Raw genomic sequence first — 20,451 nt, forward strand, 5'->3', positions numbered from 1 at the left:
TTCTTCCCAATAATAGGAAACGTGCTATTGTTGTTACCACATGCTCTCAGTCAGAGTTCAACAACCCATGTTTACTTCCTTTTTTCACTCTTCTTATGTGCGTGTCAGCAAACTTGTTCCCTTCCTGTGTTGTCTTCAGTACTGGGACAGACACCCTTTGCAAAGAGCCCTCCCTGCAGTTCTGTATTAGAGGCTTACCTATTCCTGCTACATATTATCTCCACTGTATTTCTTCCATCCTGGAGGAGCCATTTCAGCTTCAAATTAAAGTTTCAGACAGTACAGAGATCAATTAAATGATAATATTTTGTCATGATTAGGATGGTATTTTTCTTTAAGCAGTATTCACTCTGGGTGTGCTTATAGGAGTTCTAAAATTCATCTCACTTTCCATGAGAGATTGTCGCAGCTCTTTTAAATGCTGATCACGATTATAATCACATATATATATATTTCCCCAGATAAATAATAATAATTATTTAAAAAAAATAAAAATGTGGGAATTGTTTTTTTCCCTGTGAATATTCCAAGTACTGGACTGTGAAAGCAACAGCAATTTTCTTATAAAAACCTGCCACAGGGACTGCCTGATATTCTTGAACAATGCACTTCTAAGACCTTTAAGGCTTTAATATCAGTTACACAGTGGACAAGGAGAAGTTTCAGTTGTTCTGATTTGAACTGACAGAATGTTTTTCCATTTCATTTGGTCATGCGGTTTCATCCCTTCCGGCCTTTATTGGGTCAAGGCAAGCACAGTAAATGGGGCTGGTGAAAAATGACAACTATAAGAACACATACACATTGTTTGCTTCTCCAACAGCATAGTTATTGTCATTTTTGCCATTAAAAGGGTAGGGGTTCTGAAGTTAAAAAGAAATACATTTTACTCAGAATTCATGAGGGAAGTTATTATTTGATCTAAGGTACAACTTGCCTTTTATGTATATATATGTATTTATATTTATCGGTATTGCAAATAATTAGACAATTTTTCCTATACAAAAATTGTAAATTGTGAATTTTTGTATAGCTTAAGAAATGTAAAATAAATTCTGAAGTTCTGAAGCAAATTCTGCATTATTGTCAGCAAAATAAAGCTTTTTGATTAATATAGTAACTAGCACTGCTTATTTATTCGAAGAAGTTTCTAATTACTCTACAAAGACTAATGTGGAATTTTACTATGTTTATAATAGGAACAATATGAAAAAGTCTACACTAATTGCATATTTATGTTCAATTGCTGGACAGTTTTTTTCAGATGAGAAAAAATATTAGACTTCTGCAACTTGTTAGCTGGAATGAGTGTCTGCATTTTGCTTTTAAGCTTCTGCTTATGATAATCAGGGCATTTTGTATAAAATTTGATTTTGTTGAACACAATCATATTAATGCTCTGTATTTTAAAAGGCAAGTTCACACCCAGCATCTCTATAAATGCTGAGTTCCTGTAGCATTAGTCATAAACTATATTCAGATGTCCCCAGATATATAGCATTTAAATGTTCTTTTGAATGTATGCATTTCTACAGGCAGTGATAAAAAAAGGCCTGTGTGACAAAGAAACTGTGAAAGAAACCCCAGTGTTCATAAACAAAGTGGGACCTTCTGTGGGATCACATTCTGAGTCCTGAGCTTCACCATAAACTCTCTTGCCTCAGCAATTTGAGATGCTTGTTGACTTGGCCATTGGTCGCACAAAATAAACCATCCAAACATCATGTGTGATCAGCAGCCAATCGGGTCTCCAAAGAGTCTTTAAATGTTCAAGCTGAACAAAGGCTCTGTATCTATCAAGTTCAGATAATTGTCTTGGACAGCAGCTCTCTGAGAGGTAATATGTTGTTTCTTTATTTCCTTTTGTCTTTGTTTAATGTAATAGGTAGTTTCAGATTACTTTGTTAATTCATACAAAACTAGTTGACCAATTGCATGCAAGAGAAGTCAGTGCACCAGCACAACTTGCACAATATTTGCTGTCGGCTTTTTAATGACTTTGTAGCATATATTGACAAAATAGTATGAAATGTTTTCAAAAAGAAATAATCTAAATCTTTTTATATCTCTAAAGAGTTACAGCAAGGATTAATGAGAATGAATGGTGACACTCTTAACTCTTATCAGGCTTTTTAGATTTGATTGGCATTTTTTTGTCTTGTATTTTGCCAACATTTCTTACTAAAGTAAGAATTCAAAGATGAGACTTCTGAAAAGGAACTTTAAAAAGGGGAGCATCAGTGAAACTCAGGTCGGAGTTTAGAATTAGTGCATGTGGAATGTAAATGTGAGTTACAGTAAAGAATTTGATGGAAGTTATTTGACTTGGACTGAAATAGGGGCATGATTGAACAGTGATAAAGAGTGATCAAAGTGTTTGGCAGAAGCACAACTTTGAGGAATCTTGAGAACCTCACAACTGATATGGTAAAAGAGAGTGAGAGCAGGAAGTAGATTTGAAGACAAGTTGAATGGGTCTGAGGCAATAGGAGAAGAAGATTATCACTGTGGCAGTAGGCATGGGTGACAGAGGGGATTACTTCCATGTGTTCTGAAGTAACGCACAATTTATAAATGCAGTATCAGTTTTACTTACAAGGCAAGTCTTCATGATATACATCTTATTTTCATAAAGATTTGGGAGGGCAGCAAGACCATAATCCTGGTGCATGAAACCAAGCAATAGAGTGAAGGCTATTCTGCCTTGATGAACACTTGCATGACTCTTCTGCCATGCCAGGGGCTTTTATAATAAAGAATGATGGACTACTTTTAAAGCAAGAACTGTAGGTGTATATTCCACTGACACAAGTAGTTCTGTTTCAGTCTTTTGCAACCTCAGAACTCAATGTGCTATGACTGGTTTTAGCTGTAGGCACTTTAAAATTATTAGATTCCTCTGACTGAAAGAAATGCAAGAGTAATTTCCAATTGTTTTTCATACACAGCAAGCCCCTCCTTCCCTCCAACCTCCATCCAAGTTTTTGCCAGTTTTTAATGCTTCTAAAAGTTTTTACAGGGGCTGTTTATACCTCATTGTAAACAAATATTAATTAATCTTAGAGATAAACTGGTGATTTTTAGAGCTGATTTTGTATCACCTCTGCTATCAGAGTTTACAGCCTTAAAGTCTAATTCTGTCCTTACTCAGTTCAAAATAGACTTAAAATATGTCATTGATTTCAGTAGAGTTAATGGCTTAGAGACCAGAATTTTTGTTATGTTCATGATCTTATGATATCAGAAGTACTCTGATAGCTTACCACATACTAAAAGAGTGTAACTAGGTCAAACCACAAAATAAAAAATGACAAAACTACTCAATGGTTACAGATTTCACACTTGTATTGAGCATTCTTGTACCCCTTTCTTTCTATATTTTTGGTTTGCATATTTTCACTATATCATTCTCATTAAATCTACATGAAATATTAAATATAAACTGTTAATCAAGAAACGAAAATTTTGAAAAGATTAGATTTTTTTTTTTTTTTTTTTCAACAGACAGTGGAACTTTATTATATAAAGTGTTTATTCACATAGTTCCACCCTGATGTAAAACAGATGTACTGTATCTCTCGGGAGTAAAACCAGCCACATGCTCTTAGTAAAAACAGGGGATAACAGAAAGGTATTCTGTATATATGAGCTTAAAGGTAGAGAGGGAGAGGACAATGAATCCCTACCTAATGGAGTCATGTTTGAGCAAGCATGATGCAGTGTGCAACCTTAGCCAAATTTGAATATGGTAATTCCTTTTGCTTTAACTTAACTCCCCAGATAGTTTTTTTTTTTGTTTTTTGTTGTTTTTTGTTGGTTTTTTTTTTCTTTTTCAGATTGTCATGCAAAATTGATTTATGAGTAACCCTCCATATCCCCTTAAACTGTTGATGGAAAAAAAGTTGAGGCACTGGAATAGCCTGTCCAGGGAGGTGGTAGAGTTGCCATCCCTGGCAGTGTTCAAGAAGCGACTGGATAGGGAGCTAGGAGATATGGCTTATGGGTTTTCTGTAGGTATGGTAAAGGGAGGATGGTTGGACTAGATAATCTTATAGGTCCTTTCCAACCTTGTGTTTCTGTGATTCTTCCAGAATTCACAGAGGAAGAACTTTGATCAACCCAGATAACAAAGGAAAGTAAGAGAGTGAAAAAGATGTGTGCAGTGTAGTTTACAGACATCATAAAACAACCACTGCTTGATGCCTAAACATCACTTTGTGGTATTTCCAGTGATATTCCATGTGATGGTAATAAATCATGATTGTACTTTACAGAAAGTTCTTGTCTTGACTGCATAATTTTCTTAATTTTTTTAAAATATCTTTTATTTATGTATTTATTTTTGTTCCCATGGATTGCACGTGTAAAAATGGGGAGATAAATAACTTGAAGAACATAGCCAAAACAGAAGGAGCAAAATTATAGTGGTGCTTAGAAACACACAAACGTTTCAACACAATTTTATTTCAAGTTGTCAATATTACTTTATTCAAGTGCAGCTTTAAATATAAATTTGTAGGAAATGAGAAAGAATGCCTCTAAAACGTGTCTCTGGGGAGTACATGCACATTAACTAAAGTGTTTTAGGTTTTTTTGTTTGTTTTTTCTGATTTTCCATTTCTGTAGACATAGCTTGTCTGCAGAAACTAATTTGAGAAAGAATATTCTGAGCTAAAGAGGGAGATTGAGATGTTTTTTTTCTTTTTTTACTGGTAAGAGATTCAAGATCTATAAAGAATCTCAGTTTAGGTGACAATGTTTCAACCAGACCTAACTCCTACATACTCAGATGACGAATTTTTAGAGCAGGGAAAATGCCATCTGGTGATTCAAAACAATACGAAACTGATGGCATCAAGTTTGTGTAGATGACAAATGAAAATGACCATCAACCTGAAATAAAATTGCCATATGTGATTCATGGTCCTGAAGAGTCTGGAAACTCAAGCAAAACACTCAACTATCTCCATCATCATGTTTCTATTTAAAATTCTGTATGTTCATTATACTGCAATGAATTACTATTGCAGGTTTAGCAACAGTGAATCATCATAGATGCTTTTCCTTGATCATAAAAATGTCAGTGTATCTGATGTACACTGCTACAAAAGCTATGAACCATACATATCACAATTAAATAAGATATGAGAATTATAAACTGTGTGATTTCATCTGTACTTGTGGTTTTATATTACACTTTGAACTCTGATATGAGGATTCTGATTTGCATGCATATTGCATAATATGTGTAAAACTAGCAATAACGTCTGGTATATGAAGAAACTAGAGCAGCAATAACAGGTTAGAATAATAATTCTAACTATTTAAGTAGTAATAACAGTGAGTTGGTAGCTAGTAAGCTGGTAGTGGGTAAACTGTGGGTCTTGAAGTTTAGAAAGATCGAAACAAAGAGAAAGGGTGCACTGTAACTTTGAAGAGAAAGAAAAGAAAATTGCAAAATTTTGTTCTATAAATTAAGTCTTTATTTGGAGTAAATCTCTATTTGAGCTATGTCCTGTTTTGGGATGAGAGAGATTAAGCAACAAATGGAGTAAGGCAAACTCAACTGTAGCTCACTACATTTGCTTAAAGGCTCCCATCTGTAAATATTTAGTCTGAATGTTGATTTTATTCATATTCAGTTCTTTCTTTTAGAGCTAAATTTGTGACATTGTGGATTTTTTCTCAGTACTTCTGATGAAAATGTGTAATGCTATGTGTAAGCATTCACTAAAATCACTCCTTTAGTTGTAAAACTTAAATATTTGTTGATAAATGCTGTAAAACATCCATCTCTGTTTGGTAGATTCCCTTTGAAATCAGTAGGGATTTCCTTGAACCAAAAGGATCAGACTGTATATATGTTTGTGTAAAACTGATTCTTCATTAATAAATAAAGAAATAATACAGAAATAACATTTAATGATTACTATGCAATGTTTTCTAATTTTTGATTTGTACGTTTAAAAATAATTTAGTACACAGTTGTGTTTATACATTGCTGTTGATAAAGACTTTTTTTTACTTGAAAGTCATTTTAAAAAAGGAAAAAACATATAGAAAAAAATGTCCCACTGAACACTTGCAGATCTGTGTGTGATCATACAAGTGTCTTTTGCATAAAATTTCTAAACATCTATCAAATGTGAGCTCAAGATGTCTTGTAGTTATAACACTTTTTGTACAAAAACTCAGTGCCACAGACAATAATGCAACAAAGCAATATTTCTCAGACAAATCCTGTTTTTCAGTCCCTTTTGACTTGCTTGTTACATGTTATGTATTCTGATCTGATCTTTCCCATTAGTATATATCAGTGTCTGGTAATTTAAACCGTCGTGTAATTCTGTCTTTACAAAGGATTACTGTGCTCTGATATTGTATATATGACATGTATAGGTAACTTCATCTGTGATAGACAGTACCTACATTTTAAGACAATAAGACAAGGTGGTGAGTCTTTAAATTGACATACAATCACTGGTTGGGTTAGAGTGAGTTTCTGTGGAGTAAGAACCGTACAGTTCACTTTGATAATGAGAACTGGCATAGATGTTTAATTTATTCATTTCTTTTCGCTTGGAGGGTCAGAATGAACTGGTATCTTCATTTCTGCTTCTATAAGTTTTCAAATGAGTTTCGCTTTTTGATTTTCAAATAATATTTAATTTGAAGTATCAAAAGAACAATATTAAACCCTAGGTGTCTATACAAAGTTGAGAATGAATAAAAGATAAATTCTGTTCACTGTAAATTTCAATAACAACAGTCTAATTTGAATGCAGCTTAACTATTTCAGAAGTCAGTTGACGGTCAAAGCCAATATTACTATGAAGTCTGAAGTGAAAGCAGTCATCCTTGTGGTAACAGGGACAGATGACCTTTTTGCATTTCTTGTGATTAGAAGAGTAAAGAATATTCTCCTTAAAGGAAAGAAATCTTAAACCAGATGCATCAAGTTCTGTTCACAGAATGGGAGAATTCTATGGTATGCTTTCACCTTGTCTTAAACCAAAAGGCATTTCAAGTACTGACTGATTAATTTCCAGCACAAACAACAGACCTAAACTTTGACTGACTGGGCTGTTAAAGGAGTGAGTGTAGGAAGTGATCTGAATTCTAGGACTTGGTGATAATTTAAAGCCAGGTCCTCTTTGGAAGACCAATGCTGCATTAGTTAGGATTCCTTCTGGACAGCATGTGCTACAACAGGATCTGTACTAACCTGTGAGATGAAACAGCTTATTCCCATCTGTCGCTGACCAGCTGTCTTGTGCATTCCCCTCCTTTTCCTGAGATCAGCCTGACAGCAGTATTTATACTCTCAAGCTATCATGCAGTTGAGCTGCAAATGGGAAACAAAAAGGGGAAGATGCTCTTCTTAGCAGTCATTTGTCCAGAAATCACTGTCTGGGTGTGTTGGGCTTTCTAACTCTGATTCAGAAAGAATAATTAGCTTGTGTCTGTGCCCCTCAACAGCTGAAGAGTCTTTTCCTTGAGGCAAGAATATAGCAAGAATACCGCCTTTGTTGGAAGAGATAATGACATTGTTTATTGAGAATTTTTATAGGGAATACTGTCTGAAGAGATGAGTATTTTCCTGGTAACCACCATTTTGCAGTGCTTAGTAGCAAACTATTTTAGATTTAGTTAAATTTGCCATTGCTTACTCTCAAGAAATTTCTTATCACTTAGCCACCGAAGACTAACTCCTGCATTTAGTAATAATAAATACTCTGTTTTTCAAAATAGTAAATTTTTGCAATATGTTCAGAAAATGTTTAAAACACTGATAGCAGCTGAAAAATATTGCAGTCCACAAAGCGTCCTCTGAAATCTAGATCTGTGGGGGAAGGACAAAAAACTTAAAACCCACCTGTTTAGTGCCTGTCTTCAGAGAAAGGAATACTGGCCTGGCTGCACACCATTTTGAAAAGTAGGACTTTTTTCCCCCTATTTTTTCTACCTTCCAGATGAAGTTAAAACTGCATTGTAGGAAAGTACACTCTTTCTGTATCTGCGTTGAAAACATGCATCATTCTGGGATGCAGTCAATCTGGGATTGTTCAGTCTGGAGAAGAGGAGACTCAGGGGAAGACCTTATTGCTCTCTATAACTATCAGAAGGGAGGCTGTTGTGAGCTGGAAGTTAGCTAATTCTCTCATGTAACTGGTGATAGGACTAGAGGGAATGGCTTCAAGCTGTGCCAGAGGAGGTTCAGGATGGATGTTAGGAAACGCTACTTCTTTGAAAGAGTGATCAGGCAGTGGAACTGGCTGCCCAGTGAGGTGGTGAAGGCACCTACTCTGGGGGTGTTCAAGGAATGTATGGATGTTGTTTAGTGAGACATGGTTTAGTGAGAAATATTGGTGATTGGTGTATGGTTGGACTGGATGATCTTGTAGGTCTTTTCCAACCTTGGTGATTCTGTGATTGAGGAAAAGAAGAAACTTTATCTTTTAGATGCACAGAAAAGGAAGAATTAAAATTTTGTAGGAAATTCTTATAACTTGTCTTCTAAACAAATTATTGTTAATTTTGTTGTAATTACATTTTCCCTTGAAACCTTCTCAGTGAAGCAGGGCTAGTCAGTAACTAGTAAGTAGTATGTTATTATTTTAAATACTTGCAGAGGTCAATAAGAGAAATCCTCACTAAAACTCTGGTAATTACTTTGGTCATGCAATCTGGTATCCTTCAGTCTGTATAACAAAATATATAAGGGCTAGTTTCACTGGTCTGATTCCATGTTTTCTAGTCTGTGTCACTTGCAAGAAAATTAAAGCTAGCAAAGGATGACAAAGCTGACATATGATATAAAATTAATGTCCCAATTAGCTCAATATACCAATCCCAAAAGAAGTTGGCTAGATATGTGTAGTCTGTAAAAAAACAGGGAATGTCTACTATGGTTTGAAGTTCGTCATGTGACAAGGAGCTGTGAAATTTTGTGAGTTTGTGAAACTGAGAAATATTTGCATGACGTGTTACGTCATTTTTCTGTTCTGTTCCACTGCTGTCACATTCATTAAAGCTGAAACTCTTGCTCTTATTGACAGTAAACTTCAGGTATTTGTGAAAAAGTAAAATATATTTGATAACATGTTGTGAACATTTTTGGCTTGGTCTTTTTGTTTATTTTGCAGGCTGCACTTCCTTGGGAATGCAGACCTGGGGAAATGCTGGTGCAGCCTGGGAGTCAGGGTGCTGCTGGAAGAGAACCTGTCCTGGCAGGCTGCACAGAGTGGCACGCGCTCTAAGGAGAAGAGTTAAGAGGTTTATCACACATGTGCCTTTGCTGTTGGCTGGCACTTGCCTGAAGACATTGGAGTTAGGGCTCAAGAACAAAAACTTAATCTACATTTCAACTGGCATGTTGATGCAAATTCATCTTGAGGTCACTGTAGCAGGAAAGCAGTGCCTAGCTTGAGTGATCTGCATTGCTGGTGTGCTAGGTGGAGGGGAGACAGAAAAGCAAAAATAGAACAGTTTCTCTGTGGGGATGGAAATATCTTTGATACACTTTGGTTTTGTCCCTTAATGTAGTGGGAACTGTGCCAGTCTAGAAGTGAATGTGCGACCTTGAGACATACAGTAGAAAGGTAAAGGACTAAGGAGGTAATGAAGATAATATGATTTAGGGGACAACTGACTGAACAAAACTGTGAAGACTCCACGAGCGGCAGCAGAAAACCCTTTAGTTCGTTGGGTTTTGGATTAGGACAATTGAGATAAGGTTATAAGAAGGTGAATCAACATGGTGACCTGAGATTAGCTACTCAAGTGCAAAAGTTAAACTGTGAAACAGAAAGCCTTTTCCCCAAATAGTTTTATAACAACCACTGAATTCGAGAGCTGACATCATTAACATTTGAAAAGATCTGTTTGAATGAGGGCAAAATTACACCCTCTGCAAATCAGGAGACAAAGGAAGAAGCCATTTTTCTTTATACAGCTTCATCTCCACAAAACAGTCACTTCAAAAATATATTGAATAGTGAAATAAAGAAAGATGGAAAAAGGAGAAGAAATTCTGCTTAGTGACAAACCAAGAATGGATTAAAAAAGGAAGTGTTTTAGCCAAGTCTGACACTGAATGCTTTAGCTTAGGTTACTAGTGGTGACCTAGTGTCCTAAAGTGTCCTAAAGTGACCAGCAAAATGGAAAAAAAATCACAAAAAACCAAAACATAAACATTTAAGTGTCATGGAGTGTTTATTTCCATATCTTAAGTGACATGGGTTATCTATCTATCTGTCTATTTATCTATATACTTATCTATCTGTTTGGTAAGATGTGATTTTCAGAGTTTATGAACTGAGTTTTAAGTTCATTACAATTCAAAAAATTACTGTTATGTCCTTGATCTTAAATTCAAAATGACTCATTTTTAACTGGGAAATAGGAAAAGACATAGAAAGGAACCTAATCCGGTAGATTAGGAAATTTTCTATTAGTAATGAACTCACTTCATGTGTTATTAGGAAACTCATTTATATCAGTAAGTATGAAATGCACCATTGAAGCAAACCTTAATGTTCTTTGTTTAGTAATTCATCTCTGACTCACAAGGAAGACTTACTACGATGTATGAAAATATTGAAGAGTTAATTACTGTCTATTGAAAAGCGTTGTGGGATGCATTTCATCCTTCACAGAAGACACATTGTTTTCTGTCCCACAGTAAGTACTTTATGTGTTCAAAATTATCCCATGGTATTCATTTCTGACTTGGCAAAAAGGATTTAGAATTAGATCAACAGTATGTAGTAACATCTGGCTGCACTGTGCTGCTGAATTACTCGTGTGATAGCAGTAAGAAAAGAAAATGGCAAGCAAATATATATAATTGTAGGCTCAACGGCCCAATATTCTTGTGCACACTGGTTAAACAGACTGACAAAGCAGAGGCAGTTTGAGATGTGTTAATATGGGAAAATATAATTAGGTCCAAAATAAAAGTTACTGTAATTCAAGCAGCAGATATAAACAATAAAATTGTGCTAGGCCTGTCTGTAATCAAATCATACTGTAATACTGGTGATTTGCTGAGTGTTGTACAATAGAACTGAAAGTTTTGAAATGAAATTATAGAAGCAAACCCTTCAAAGCTAGATGTATTATGCATTACCACAATCAAATACATCAATTACAAAAAAGTGACTTCATTGGTTATTGCAGCTCTCCTGTCAGCTGAGTCACAACAATGAATCTAAAGACTAAAGTGTAACAATTGATATCTGTTCTTCACTTCAGAAAGAGAGGTGGCTGAAGGGCAAGTAAACCTCAAGTTCATTTATGCCTGAATTTCCGTGTCTCACAGGGAGATGTTCTTTAGCTAAATATAAATTCCTCAGCTCTCATTCTCTGCCAACTGTAAGAGTGTGCAAGTTGAATTTTTTTTTTTTTTGTTGTCTGTGAATACTGAAAAAGACCAATTAATTTTCTTTTCTCTCATGTATTCATCCATTCATCCATTCATCCCTCTGTTTTCCCCATTCCCTTTCTCTCCATTCAGCTACATCCAGGATACTCCTGAAACTTTGTAGCATAAAAAGTAAACTCAAAATGGTAATGATCTTGAGATTCTAAACACTGATGACGACATCTTCCCAAAGTCTGTATCTGCTGTATCTGTATCTGTAGTAATTTTTTTTTTTTTTTTTACCTTGTTATGATTTTTAGTTCGTTAGCCCCAAATTTGTCATGATCAAATAACAATGAAGCTAGTGTAAGACCTGGCAGTTTGTCTAGATATCTGTATATCATCTGGGGCCTTCTTTCTATGCATTGGTATTAGAAAAATCCTGTACATTTTAGAGGCCCAGAGCACAGTTTTTAGTTGGAGGCATCCACAGTTCCTGATGGAGGGGCTAGGGATGTGAAGGTGGCTCTGAACCGCTCAGGAATTAATAGCATAGTATTTGTCTCAGATGTTCTCTGTGTTGGCATACAACAGCTATTTATCCAGGTGCAAGACAGATGTAAAGTCTAGGTACCATGGCCAATGCCTTGAAGACGTGTGTGTTGGTGGCTTCTTATATGAAGCATGAGACAGCTGAAAGTCAGTACTGGTTTGATGGCCACATGTACAATGTATCAGAGAAAAAAGCATTGCCTGATGAGCCTGTGGGTAATTTCAAACTGGTGACCTAGATCTTGGCCTCTCAAAAGTAATCTCAGTGTCTAAAATGGCAGGTTAGAGAGGTGTACTCTTGAAAGAAGGAGTACTTTTGCTGAGTCCTTATTTCTTATGTGGATAATGTCTGAACTTGTTTCCAGAACGTGGATTGCTTTGTGTTACAGGTGTAATGAAGTTAAAACAGGATTTTTTATTTTTTTTTTTTTTCAGTACTTGTGGCATGAGTCATAAGTGCCTAGCTACACATTTTTGGCAACTTCTTGATCTTTTCATTCACTGCACTGTATAAATGGCACAAATGTGATTCTGCCTACTCAGAACTGAAAAGATTTATCCAACGTTAGAAATGCTAGATTTCCAGTAGTCATGTCACTACAGAAATAATTCCTGAGAGTAGATACCTTACATCATTATGGATCATAAAATCTGCTTTGCATTATTTTAATGTTGCTCCAAAATTTACACATTTCCTTTATTTCTTTTAAGTGCTGAATTTTATCTGTAAATCTTCTATGCTTTTTCTTTTCTTCACCTTGATTTCTTCTCCTTCTTCACATTTACATTAGTAACCAGAAGTACCCTATTTATTTAAACAAACAGCAGGATAAAATCCAATTTTATTTCACAGGCGTTTCAAAGACACATCCACCTTTTGTTGCTTTGTGAGTTCCTAACATCTATGTGCTCAGGGAAGCAGCTATATTTATTTCTTATACTCTGTAAGTGAGGAAGAAGTCTGCTACAAATAATAAATTGATGCCACTAGGATATAACAATCAAAAATCAGTAGATTCTGATGGCCTGAAACCTGCTTTACAAAATTCACATTTCAGCATCTAGTGTCATCTGCATATTTGTAGCGCTGATAAATAATAATTTGTGAAATTCATGTAACTCACAGACTAGTAAATAGTTTTAGAAGTACTTGAAAGAAAAAACACAGTTTGGTTTCCTCACAACTTTTCTCATGTGTGACATTCACGGGGTTTCTTTTATTACCCTGTGCAGTTGCCATAATAGCAGCAGATCTGTTGTTGGAAACCTCAAGCTGTATTTGTTGCAGGCATACCATGCAAGTAGGAAAATTGTACTTAAGCTTTGACATAGTGCAGCATGACTTGGTTCGTTTATCTAGATTCAGCCAGCTGGGGGTGGTTCAGCAAGTTACTCTGTTAGTATGAAATTTACTTCCTTGTCATTTTTGATGGACCATTAATTACTCCTGTCAAATAGAAGCAGGGGAATTTGTAGTTTGAGTCCTGAAAAAAATGTAGGATTATTTCCAGGAGGCTGTGTAAGGAGTAAAACTGAGACTGATTTTGGTTTTCTCGAGTCTCGCTTTTTTCCTTTTGACATAATTTCCAGTGTTGGTCATTGTGTTTTAGTTGCACTATGGCTTTTGTTTCATAAAGTATTACATAAACGTGACATACTTACATGGGTTTTGTTAGTTGTGTCATGTAAATCTTTCTCTGGGATATGAAATAGTTTGATCACTTTCTTTTTTGTTATTGGTAGGAAGTTTTGTATATTTCCACAGAATTAAAATTTCAGTTTTGAAAAAGATTAACATTTATAGTGGAATAATTTGAATTCCTCATTCTCTTAGTTTAAACCCCTGGGAATTTTTCCTTCAGCTGTTTGGTCCTCAGAGCTGTAAAATTTGACAGGGTAAATCTTAAAGTGTGTGTAAGTGCTGTCTGTTTCATTTTTTATACTGCTAGCTGAGTGTTCTCAGTCATTGCTAGTAAAGCTGAAACTTTCTTTTGACATCTTTTAGAAAAATGCTATTTTTGTCACAGGTATTTGAAGTGTCAATGGAAAATAACTTCCATTGATGCTTGAGTACTTACTGAACTCTGAATTAAAAAATCATTTCTAAAAAAGATTATTCTGGCTATTCAATAAATAATTATAAAAAGTAAGGAATTGAAGCTATAATAAAGGGGGAAAAGAAAAACAAACATTCTAAATTCTATTTAATTTTTCCATGACAAAATGATGAAAAAGAATGAATGATGGTAAATGGGATTACCAAATGTAAATTAAAATGCAGATGATAATATGAAACATATAAATATTCTCCAGAATATTAAATTAAAGGACAAAGGATTAATCTTTGTATTTCTTTGTAATTGAATTATAGGCTATGACTTCATTTATTGTACATAACAGATATTTGTATCCTGATGTGCAGATCATTGTTTCTCATCTGGAAATATATTCAGGTCATAATTTTAGGACTTGTGGCAGTTGTCCAGAAATCTCAGATATGTCTTTTGTGACTGCAGTGTGGTCTCTTGCAGCTCCATTTTCTGAGACTGACTGTTTCTTTGTCATACAAAAGAGATGTTCATATGTCTTCCCAGAAAGAACACAGGCAGAAATATGAGAGACATAGGCAACATTAATCTGAAGTGTGGATAGTCAGTCCATAGTTAAAAGTTTTTTATAAGCTCCTATAAGTTTGGAATTTTCTGAGGTGGCTATACAAATGAAAATGATTTTGCTTTCAAAATACATTTCGTTAGTTTCCCTATGAGAAACTTGCACAATAACTTGCATACACAAAATAAAGTTCCTATTGCCATGCACCCTGAATTACTCCTGTGTTATTCAAACTAAGTTATTGTGCATAGTGTAAGATCTCTGCATTTTCTTAAAATGAATCTTTGCTTTCTCATGACATAAGTGATTACTCAGACACTGAAATTTGTGAAATAATTGGTCCATTTAAAAATATTTCTAAGTCCTTGCTTAAAGCTTACCTGTTAAGAGTGTTGTGTTGTTGTTTGTCTCTTTGTTTAAACTGCATGCACAAGTAAGACAGACATGCCTGCTAACTACTAAGATTTTAGAATAATGTGATTTTTTTTTTTTTTTTTACACACCTGTCTTAGTCAGTCTCTTTTTCTTCAACTACTCTGGCACCAGTATCAACCTTTCAAATGACTTTTGTTTCAGAGATCTGTTGGGGAAAACTAAACCCCCTAGCTTCATGCATGTTCAGTTGTTGGAAACTTTAAAGAAGTTTGTGAAAAGTTTTATTTAATTTAGTTCCAATAATAAACATCCTTTTTACAGTATCCTCTCCTCCACCTCCCCATTTGTAAAACATTCTGAAGTTGAGGGAAAAAATGGATTTCTGGAAGATATTCCTTGTCCACTGAATCTATTTATAAGTTCAGCTTTCCTTGACTTCTAACTTGAGTCAGAATATGATTGTTCATAAATAAAAAATACCAACAGGAAATAATAAGTGATCATTCCAAAGAAACATCTGGATATATGCTGGATGTCACACCACAGGGCACAAGCTAAAGAAAGCAGCTAAAAAAAAATAGAAATCATGCTATATTTGCTTCTTCAAATACTGCTTAATCAGTTCACCTGCTGAAGAAGATAAAAACTTGTATTTTCTTATAAGCATGTAGGAAATTCTGTGTTGATAATTTGTGTTTCGTAACACTCAGCAGCTTGGCCCAGATCTACCTCCTTTCCAAAATCTGTTGAATGATTTCACTGTTGAAAGCTACTTGGCATGCCAGATCTCCAGAAATGCTGTGGTATTCTGTGACAGTCAGATGAGGCCAGAGCAGCTATCGGAAAATGTGCTGCAGGCTGATAGCAAGCCATGAGGTTTTTGGTGTTTGTTTTTTTTTTCCTGTATTATTTTTCCTTTTTCTTTCTTTCTTTATTATTATTATTATTTTTTTAATGCTTGTGACTGTGCTATATAATGCAAAAGCAGCATTTATGTGAAAATACAGATTTTTTTTTTTTTATTATTATTTTCCCCACTTGGTTAACTAGAAAAAAAAAACAAAAACAAAACAGGAAGAAGAAATTGAAAACATGACCAGAAGCAAATTCCAATGTCAGGGGAGAGCTGAGTACTGAGTTGAGTGTAGCTATACATGCTACTGAGTCTGCCTACATTTTCTTGCATAATTCTCCCCAACTCCTTGCATGACTTAACACAGAATATAGTGCAACAGGGTCAATGATGGTGAGCCAGTCATTAGGCTAAAAGGTGACCTTGTGCTGTGTTGTCAAATATTTTATCTGAAATCTGAACTGAATCTTCTTGCTATATTCCTAAGTGTAAGCATAGCTTTTGAAATATTGAAAAAATAAAAAATGTTTTAAGTAAGATATGTGAGACAGCACAGAAAGTAAAATGAATGACAAAAATGTACAACTGAGGGTTCAAAAAATACATGGCATATTATTTTGCCCTGAATTAATATTAATTTGTCTTTTGTCTATAACAACTTGGGTTTTTTTGTTTTGTTTTGTTTTTAATGAGTGAGAAAACTACTCTGGCACAGAAAATAGTCTGATCTGCTCCTCTTCATATATCTTTTTCATAACTATTTTCTCATATTGCAAAATACAAAGTTTGCTCCGATGGTAATGCCTCTTATTTCCATGCTACATTAGACACAAAGAGTGCAGTAACAGTATTTGTAAGTACAAGTTCTCCACTACAAAACACTATTTTTCAGCATAGTCACTACCATTAGCTATGCATTTTTGCCAGTGAAGAAAAAGAGCCTGCATGCCATGCTTGTCAAAAAGTGCTTAACTGTCTGGAACATGTCTTCCTTGTTATCACCACTGCTGAAACACACTGCCCACTGCCTCAGTGAGCTCACATCTGCTGGTTGCTCTCCATAAATGTTCAGCAAACATCAATGAATGTCAGTGGGTATAATTTTTTCTGCACGGAGGGGATCATTGACACACCTTTGCTTCATACACACTTCAGTGTCAGATGCCATTCTGTCAGACTGCCCCTCTGCTGCTACCTGTCACATGGCGACAACATGTAATGGGGTTTTGATGGGAAGGCTCAACCTCTTCTACCACACCACCAACATCTACCTCTGATGTTTTGGCCAAAAAATAAAATATGAGATACTATTTTCAGAGCAGCTCTCATAGAAAAGAAAATTATTTTGTTAGTGCAGAATTTGCATTTATGAATTCATATAGGTTATGTATGATGCAAAGCCAATCTTGACTTTAGTTTTTCTATTAAATCTGTACACTTGGGGATGAGTACTATGTCTTTCAAAGATTGACATTTTCATTTGTAACAAGTAAAAAGAGAAGGTTACAGCTACATCATCACCTCAGATTTATAAAATCGAGATGTCAAACTTTTCCAGTAGAAGGTCTTGGAAATTAGATTCTCACTTGGCCTACCAGAGATGGAATTTGTTAAATTCAGAATAATAAAAAAGATATATTTATTTGCCTAGGAGATAAATAATCTAAGATGAACCTCAGAGAGACTGTTGTTATATAATCAACAAATTAAATATGCTACAAGGCTTCATTCACTCTAATTTAAAAATATTATAGGCACTGAAATTGCCAGGTTTACAATGAAGACAAAGAAGATTTTATTTTGGAAATTAAGAGACATTGGCTTTAATCTTTAATAGTATTTAATGTCTCCCTTTTTAACAGAGAAAGATTATTTCAGAAACTTTCTTATGTTGCATTAAGGATTTTTTTTTTATTATTATTATTATTTTAAGTGTCTGGAATGCTTTTGCTAATTATGATCTAAACTAATTATAATCTATGAGAATATGGTTATTTTTATCATTTTACTTTTAAAGTTAGTTGAATAAACAAAGCCTTGATGTAGTCACAAGAATCTGGGGGATGAAGGTCAGTAAAACCTTTTTTGAAATAGAGTTCAGCCCTACTACCGCTCTCATTCTGGACAGTTTTGTGCAGTGCCTTGTCCTTTTCTGTGTGCTGTGATTTTTTAGAGAAACAATCATGGTGTCACACCTGAAAATACACAGATGCCACTGCCTACTTGCAGGTAGCTTGCCTGTTACATTTTAATATTTGTACATAACTCAGAGTACTGTGCCATGGCATTAAACACTTAAAAAAAATGCAGATAGATTAAATAGGTTGTGACACTGGCTTGCTGAAAAGACAGTTTTCAAGGGCAGCAATATTACAGTGTTAAATGCCTTGACATCAAGAATGCATACTATGTCTCTGAAGACTGAAAGAAGCCAATAGACAAAATATCCTACAACAGCAGAATCAATGAATTCTGTAATGGACCAAATAAAAATAACAGAGCTGGTCATACACAAACACTTTTGCTGAGAACCGTTCTTGTCCTTAGAAAATGATCGTCATTGGTTTTCGTTGCTTTTTGTCTTGTAGAAATTTATTTGGCTTAATATCATAATCTCTTAATTCATACAATTGCTATGAAAGGAAATAGGAACTTAATACATAAGCTTTATATAAGTTTCATGATAATAAGTATAAGCTTAAATATAAATGTTAGTAATCAAAATCTCAAGCAGCTGCTGAACACTGAAGGCCCTTAAATTACTAGTTGCTTCAGGATTCTAAAATTCTGTCTGTATCATGGTCAGAAATGTCCAGTGTTGACTGTACTAGGTGTAATACTGCCTTTTGGTCTGTTAAGTAAACAACATGAAATTGTTTGTTGGGTCAGGGCTATTTAACATTTGACACACAGTCAATAGGTTGTCACAGTGTTGGCTCTTTTAGGTGACCTTGTCATTTCCTTGTGCTGCTTGTGCTAGGATCAGAACATAACCTAACATCCAAGTTAGTTTTCTATCAGAAAAATTTCTAGCTGTCATGTTTTCTGTTTTAAGAGATTTCATCATTTATGAGACTGTTCAAGAGAACATTGCTGTTCTATATGATAATTTTTTATTTATTTATTTTGGAGGAAATTATCTTATGTTCTTTGGCTGGAGAAATTGCTGCTTTAGAGGTGGGTAGGTAAACTTGGAATGAGTAGGTTTACCTGGAATGACTTTTTCATTGTAGACCAGTTAGACACATTTAACCCACAACCAATTTACAAAGATCTTACGAATAATTGTTTTATTTTAAATAATAAGAAATCTATGCAGATTCTCAGGCACGTTGTTGAGCTGAGATGAGTAAGGCTTTCCTGAACATACAAGAAGAATTTGATGCAGGACTCCAGGTCACCTGAAGTCATTGCCTTGACTGGAAGAATTATGCAGGAAGCTAAAAGACAGTCAGGTGTATACTTATTATTATTGGTACACTCATAAGGTAAATGTAGATCATGATGAAATTGTCATTAACATAAATACAATGGAACCAAGTAAAAAGAAGAAATTTCAAAGAAGGAATTAAACATGTCAGTCAACTTGACACATACAGACAACTCATAATACAATGAAAGCACATCTCAGAGTGAGAGAACTAATGTATGACTTCAAAGATTTAATTCATGTTTCTGTTTTTTATTTTCTGTCCTGGTTACATCTACCTATTTGCAAAAGAAGCATAATATTTAATAAAGACTGCATATTTTTCACAGTCAGCTGTCTGGACAAGATTGTTATCCAGAAGAAATAAAAAACCTACAACCAGTTATTACATTTAAAGTCATTTATAGGTAGCATTTTTTTATTTTTTTTTTTAAATGTAATAACCTAGAATGCACACACTAGTGCTATTTTGGATAGTGTTTTCTTGATAAAGTCTTTCTTTTAACAGAGAAGGATAGAGACACCATCTGAACAGTAGCCATTTTGAGGTGCAAATGTGCTCTAGAGCCATCTTTGCTTTGCTTTGTTTATTTATTTGTTTATTTACTTTATTTCAAGTACTTTATTGGCAGTTAAGGGTGATCCGTAGCTACATGACAGTATGTGGTGGGTTAATATTACACTGTTTCACATCAAAGCAGGTATGTATGATGTATTGGAGCAAATAAATCTGTGAACTTCTCTGGTAAGAGACAAACCATTTTTCCAAAGTGAGGTGCAGTTATGCAGATATCTTCAATACTTGAGGGTATACCTTGTACATGAGATATGTAACTGTAAGTTAACTTTTCCTGAAATAATTATGTAGGAGGCACAAATATAACCTTGTTTTCTGGCTCATGACAACATCATTAGTATTTCTGAGTCAGTTTTAAGAATCTGAGTGATTTTGTGGAGTATTAGGTAGTCATTATTCACAAAGGTAGTCATTATTCAGTCTTATTTCAGTTTCTTTGTTTTTTGAGGAAGGGTAACTTGTAATCCTTTATTTCAAAGTGTTTTAGCCTATAAACAATTATGCATTTGTTGCTTTTAAAAAAACAACAACAACAACACAAAAAACAAAAAACAGAAAAAAACAACACACGGAAACAATCAGAACAAAACATAAATAATTCCTGATTAGTTTGACTGAATTATTTGCCTGCCATAATGAGCTTTGGAGAATATACAGAAGCAAGGTTACAGTTAATTTCACTGAGT

At 34.6% G+C, this 20,451-nt stretch overlaps 1 protein-coding gene across 4 annotated transcripts in view; it reads left to right on the forward strand.

The window, feature by feature from the left end:
- SLC16A7 (solute carrier family 16 member 7) overlaps positions 1-20,451 on the forward strand; it is a 77,751-nt gene that overhangs the window by 14,672 nt on the left and 42,628 nt on the right. Inside the window, exon 1 of one of the 4 annotated variants that reach the window (XM_015855225.2) lies at positions 1,802-1,837. The exons of 2 other annotated variants lie outside the window; for them this stretch is intronic. The gene's annotated coding sequence lies outside the window, so the exon portion shown is untranslated. Of the gene's footprint in view, positions 1-1,801; positions 1,838-10,578; positions 10,684-20,451 lie in introns of those variants that run through there. One more of the 4 variants, XM_032443277.1, reaches the window with a different exon arrangement.

This window comes from Coturnix japonica, chromosome 1 (assembly GCF_001577835.2).
Source record: "Coturnix japonica isolate 7356 chromosome 1, Coturnix japonica 2.1, whole genome shotgun sequence".
Classification (NCBI taxonomy): domain Eukaryota; kingdom Metazoa; phylum Chordata; class Aves; order Galliformes; family Phasianidae; genus Coturnix; species Coturnix japonica.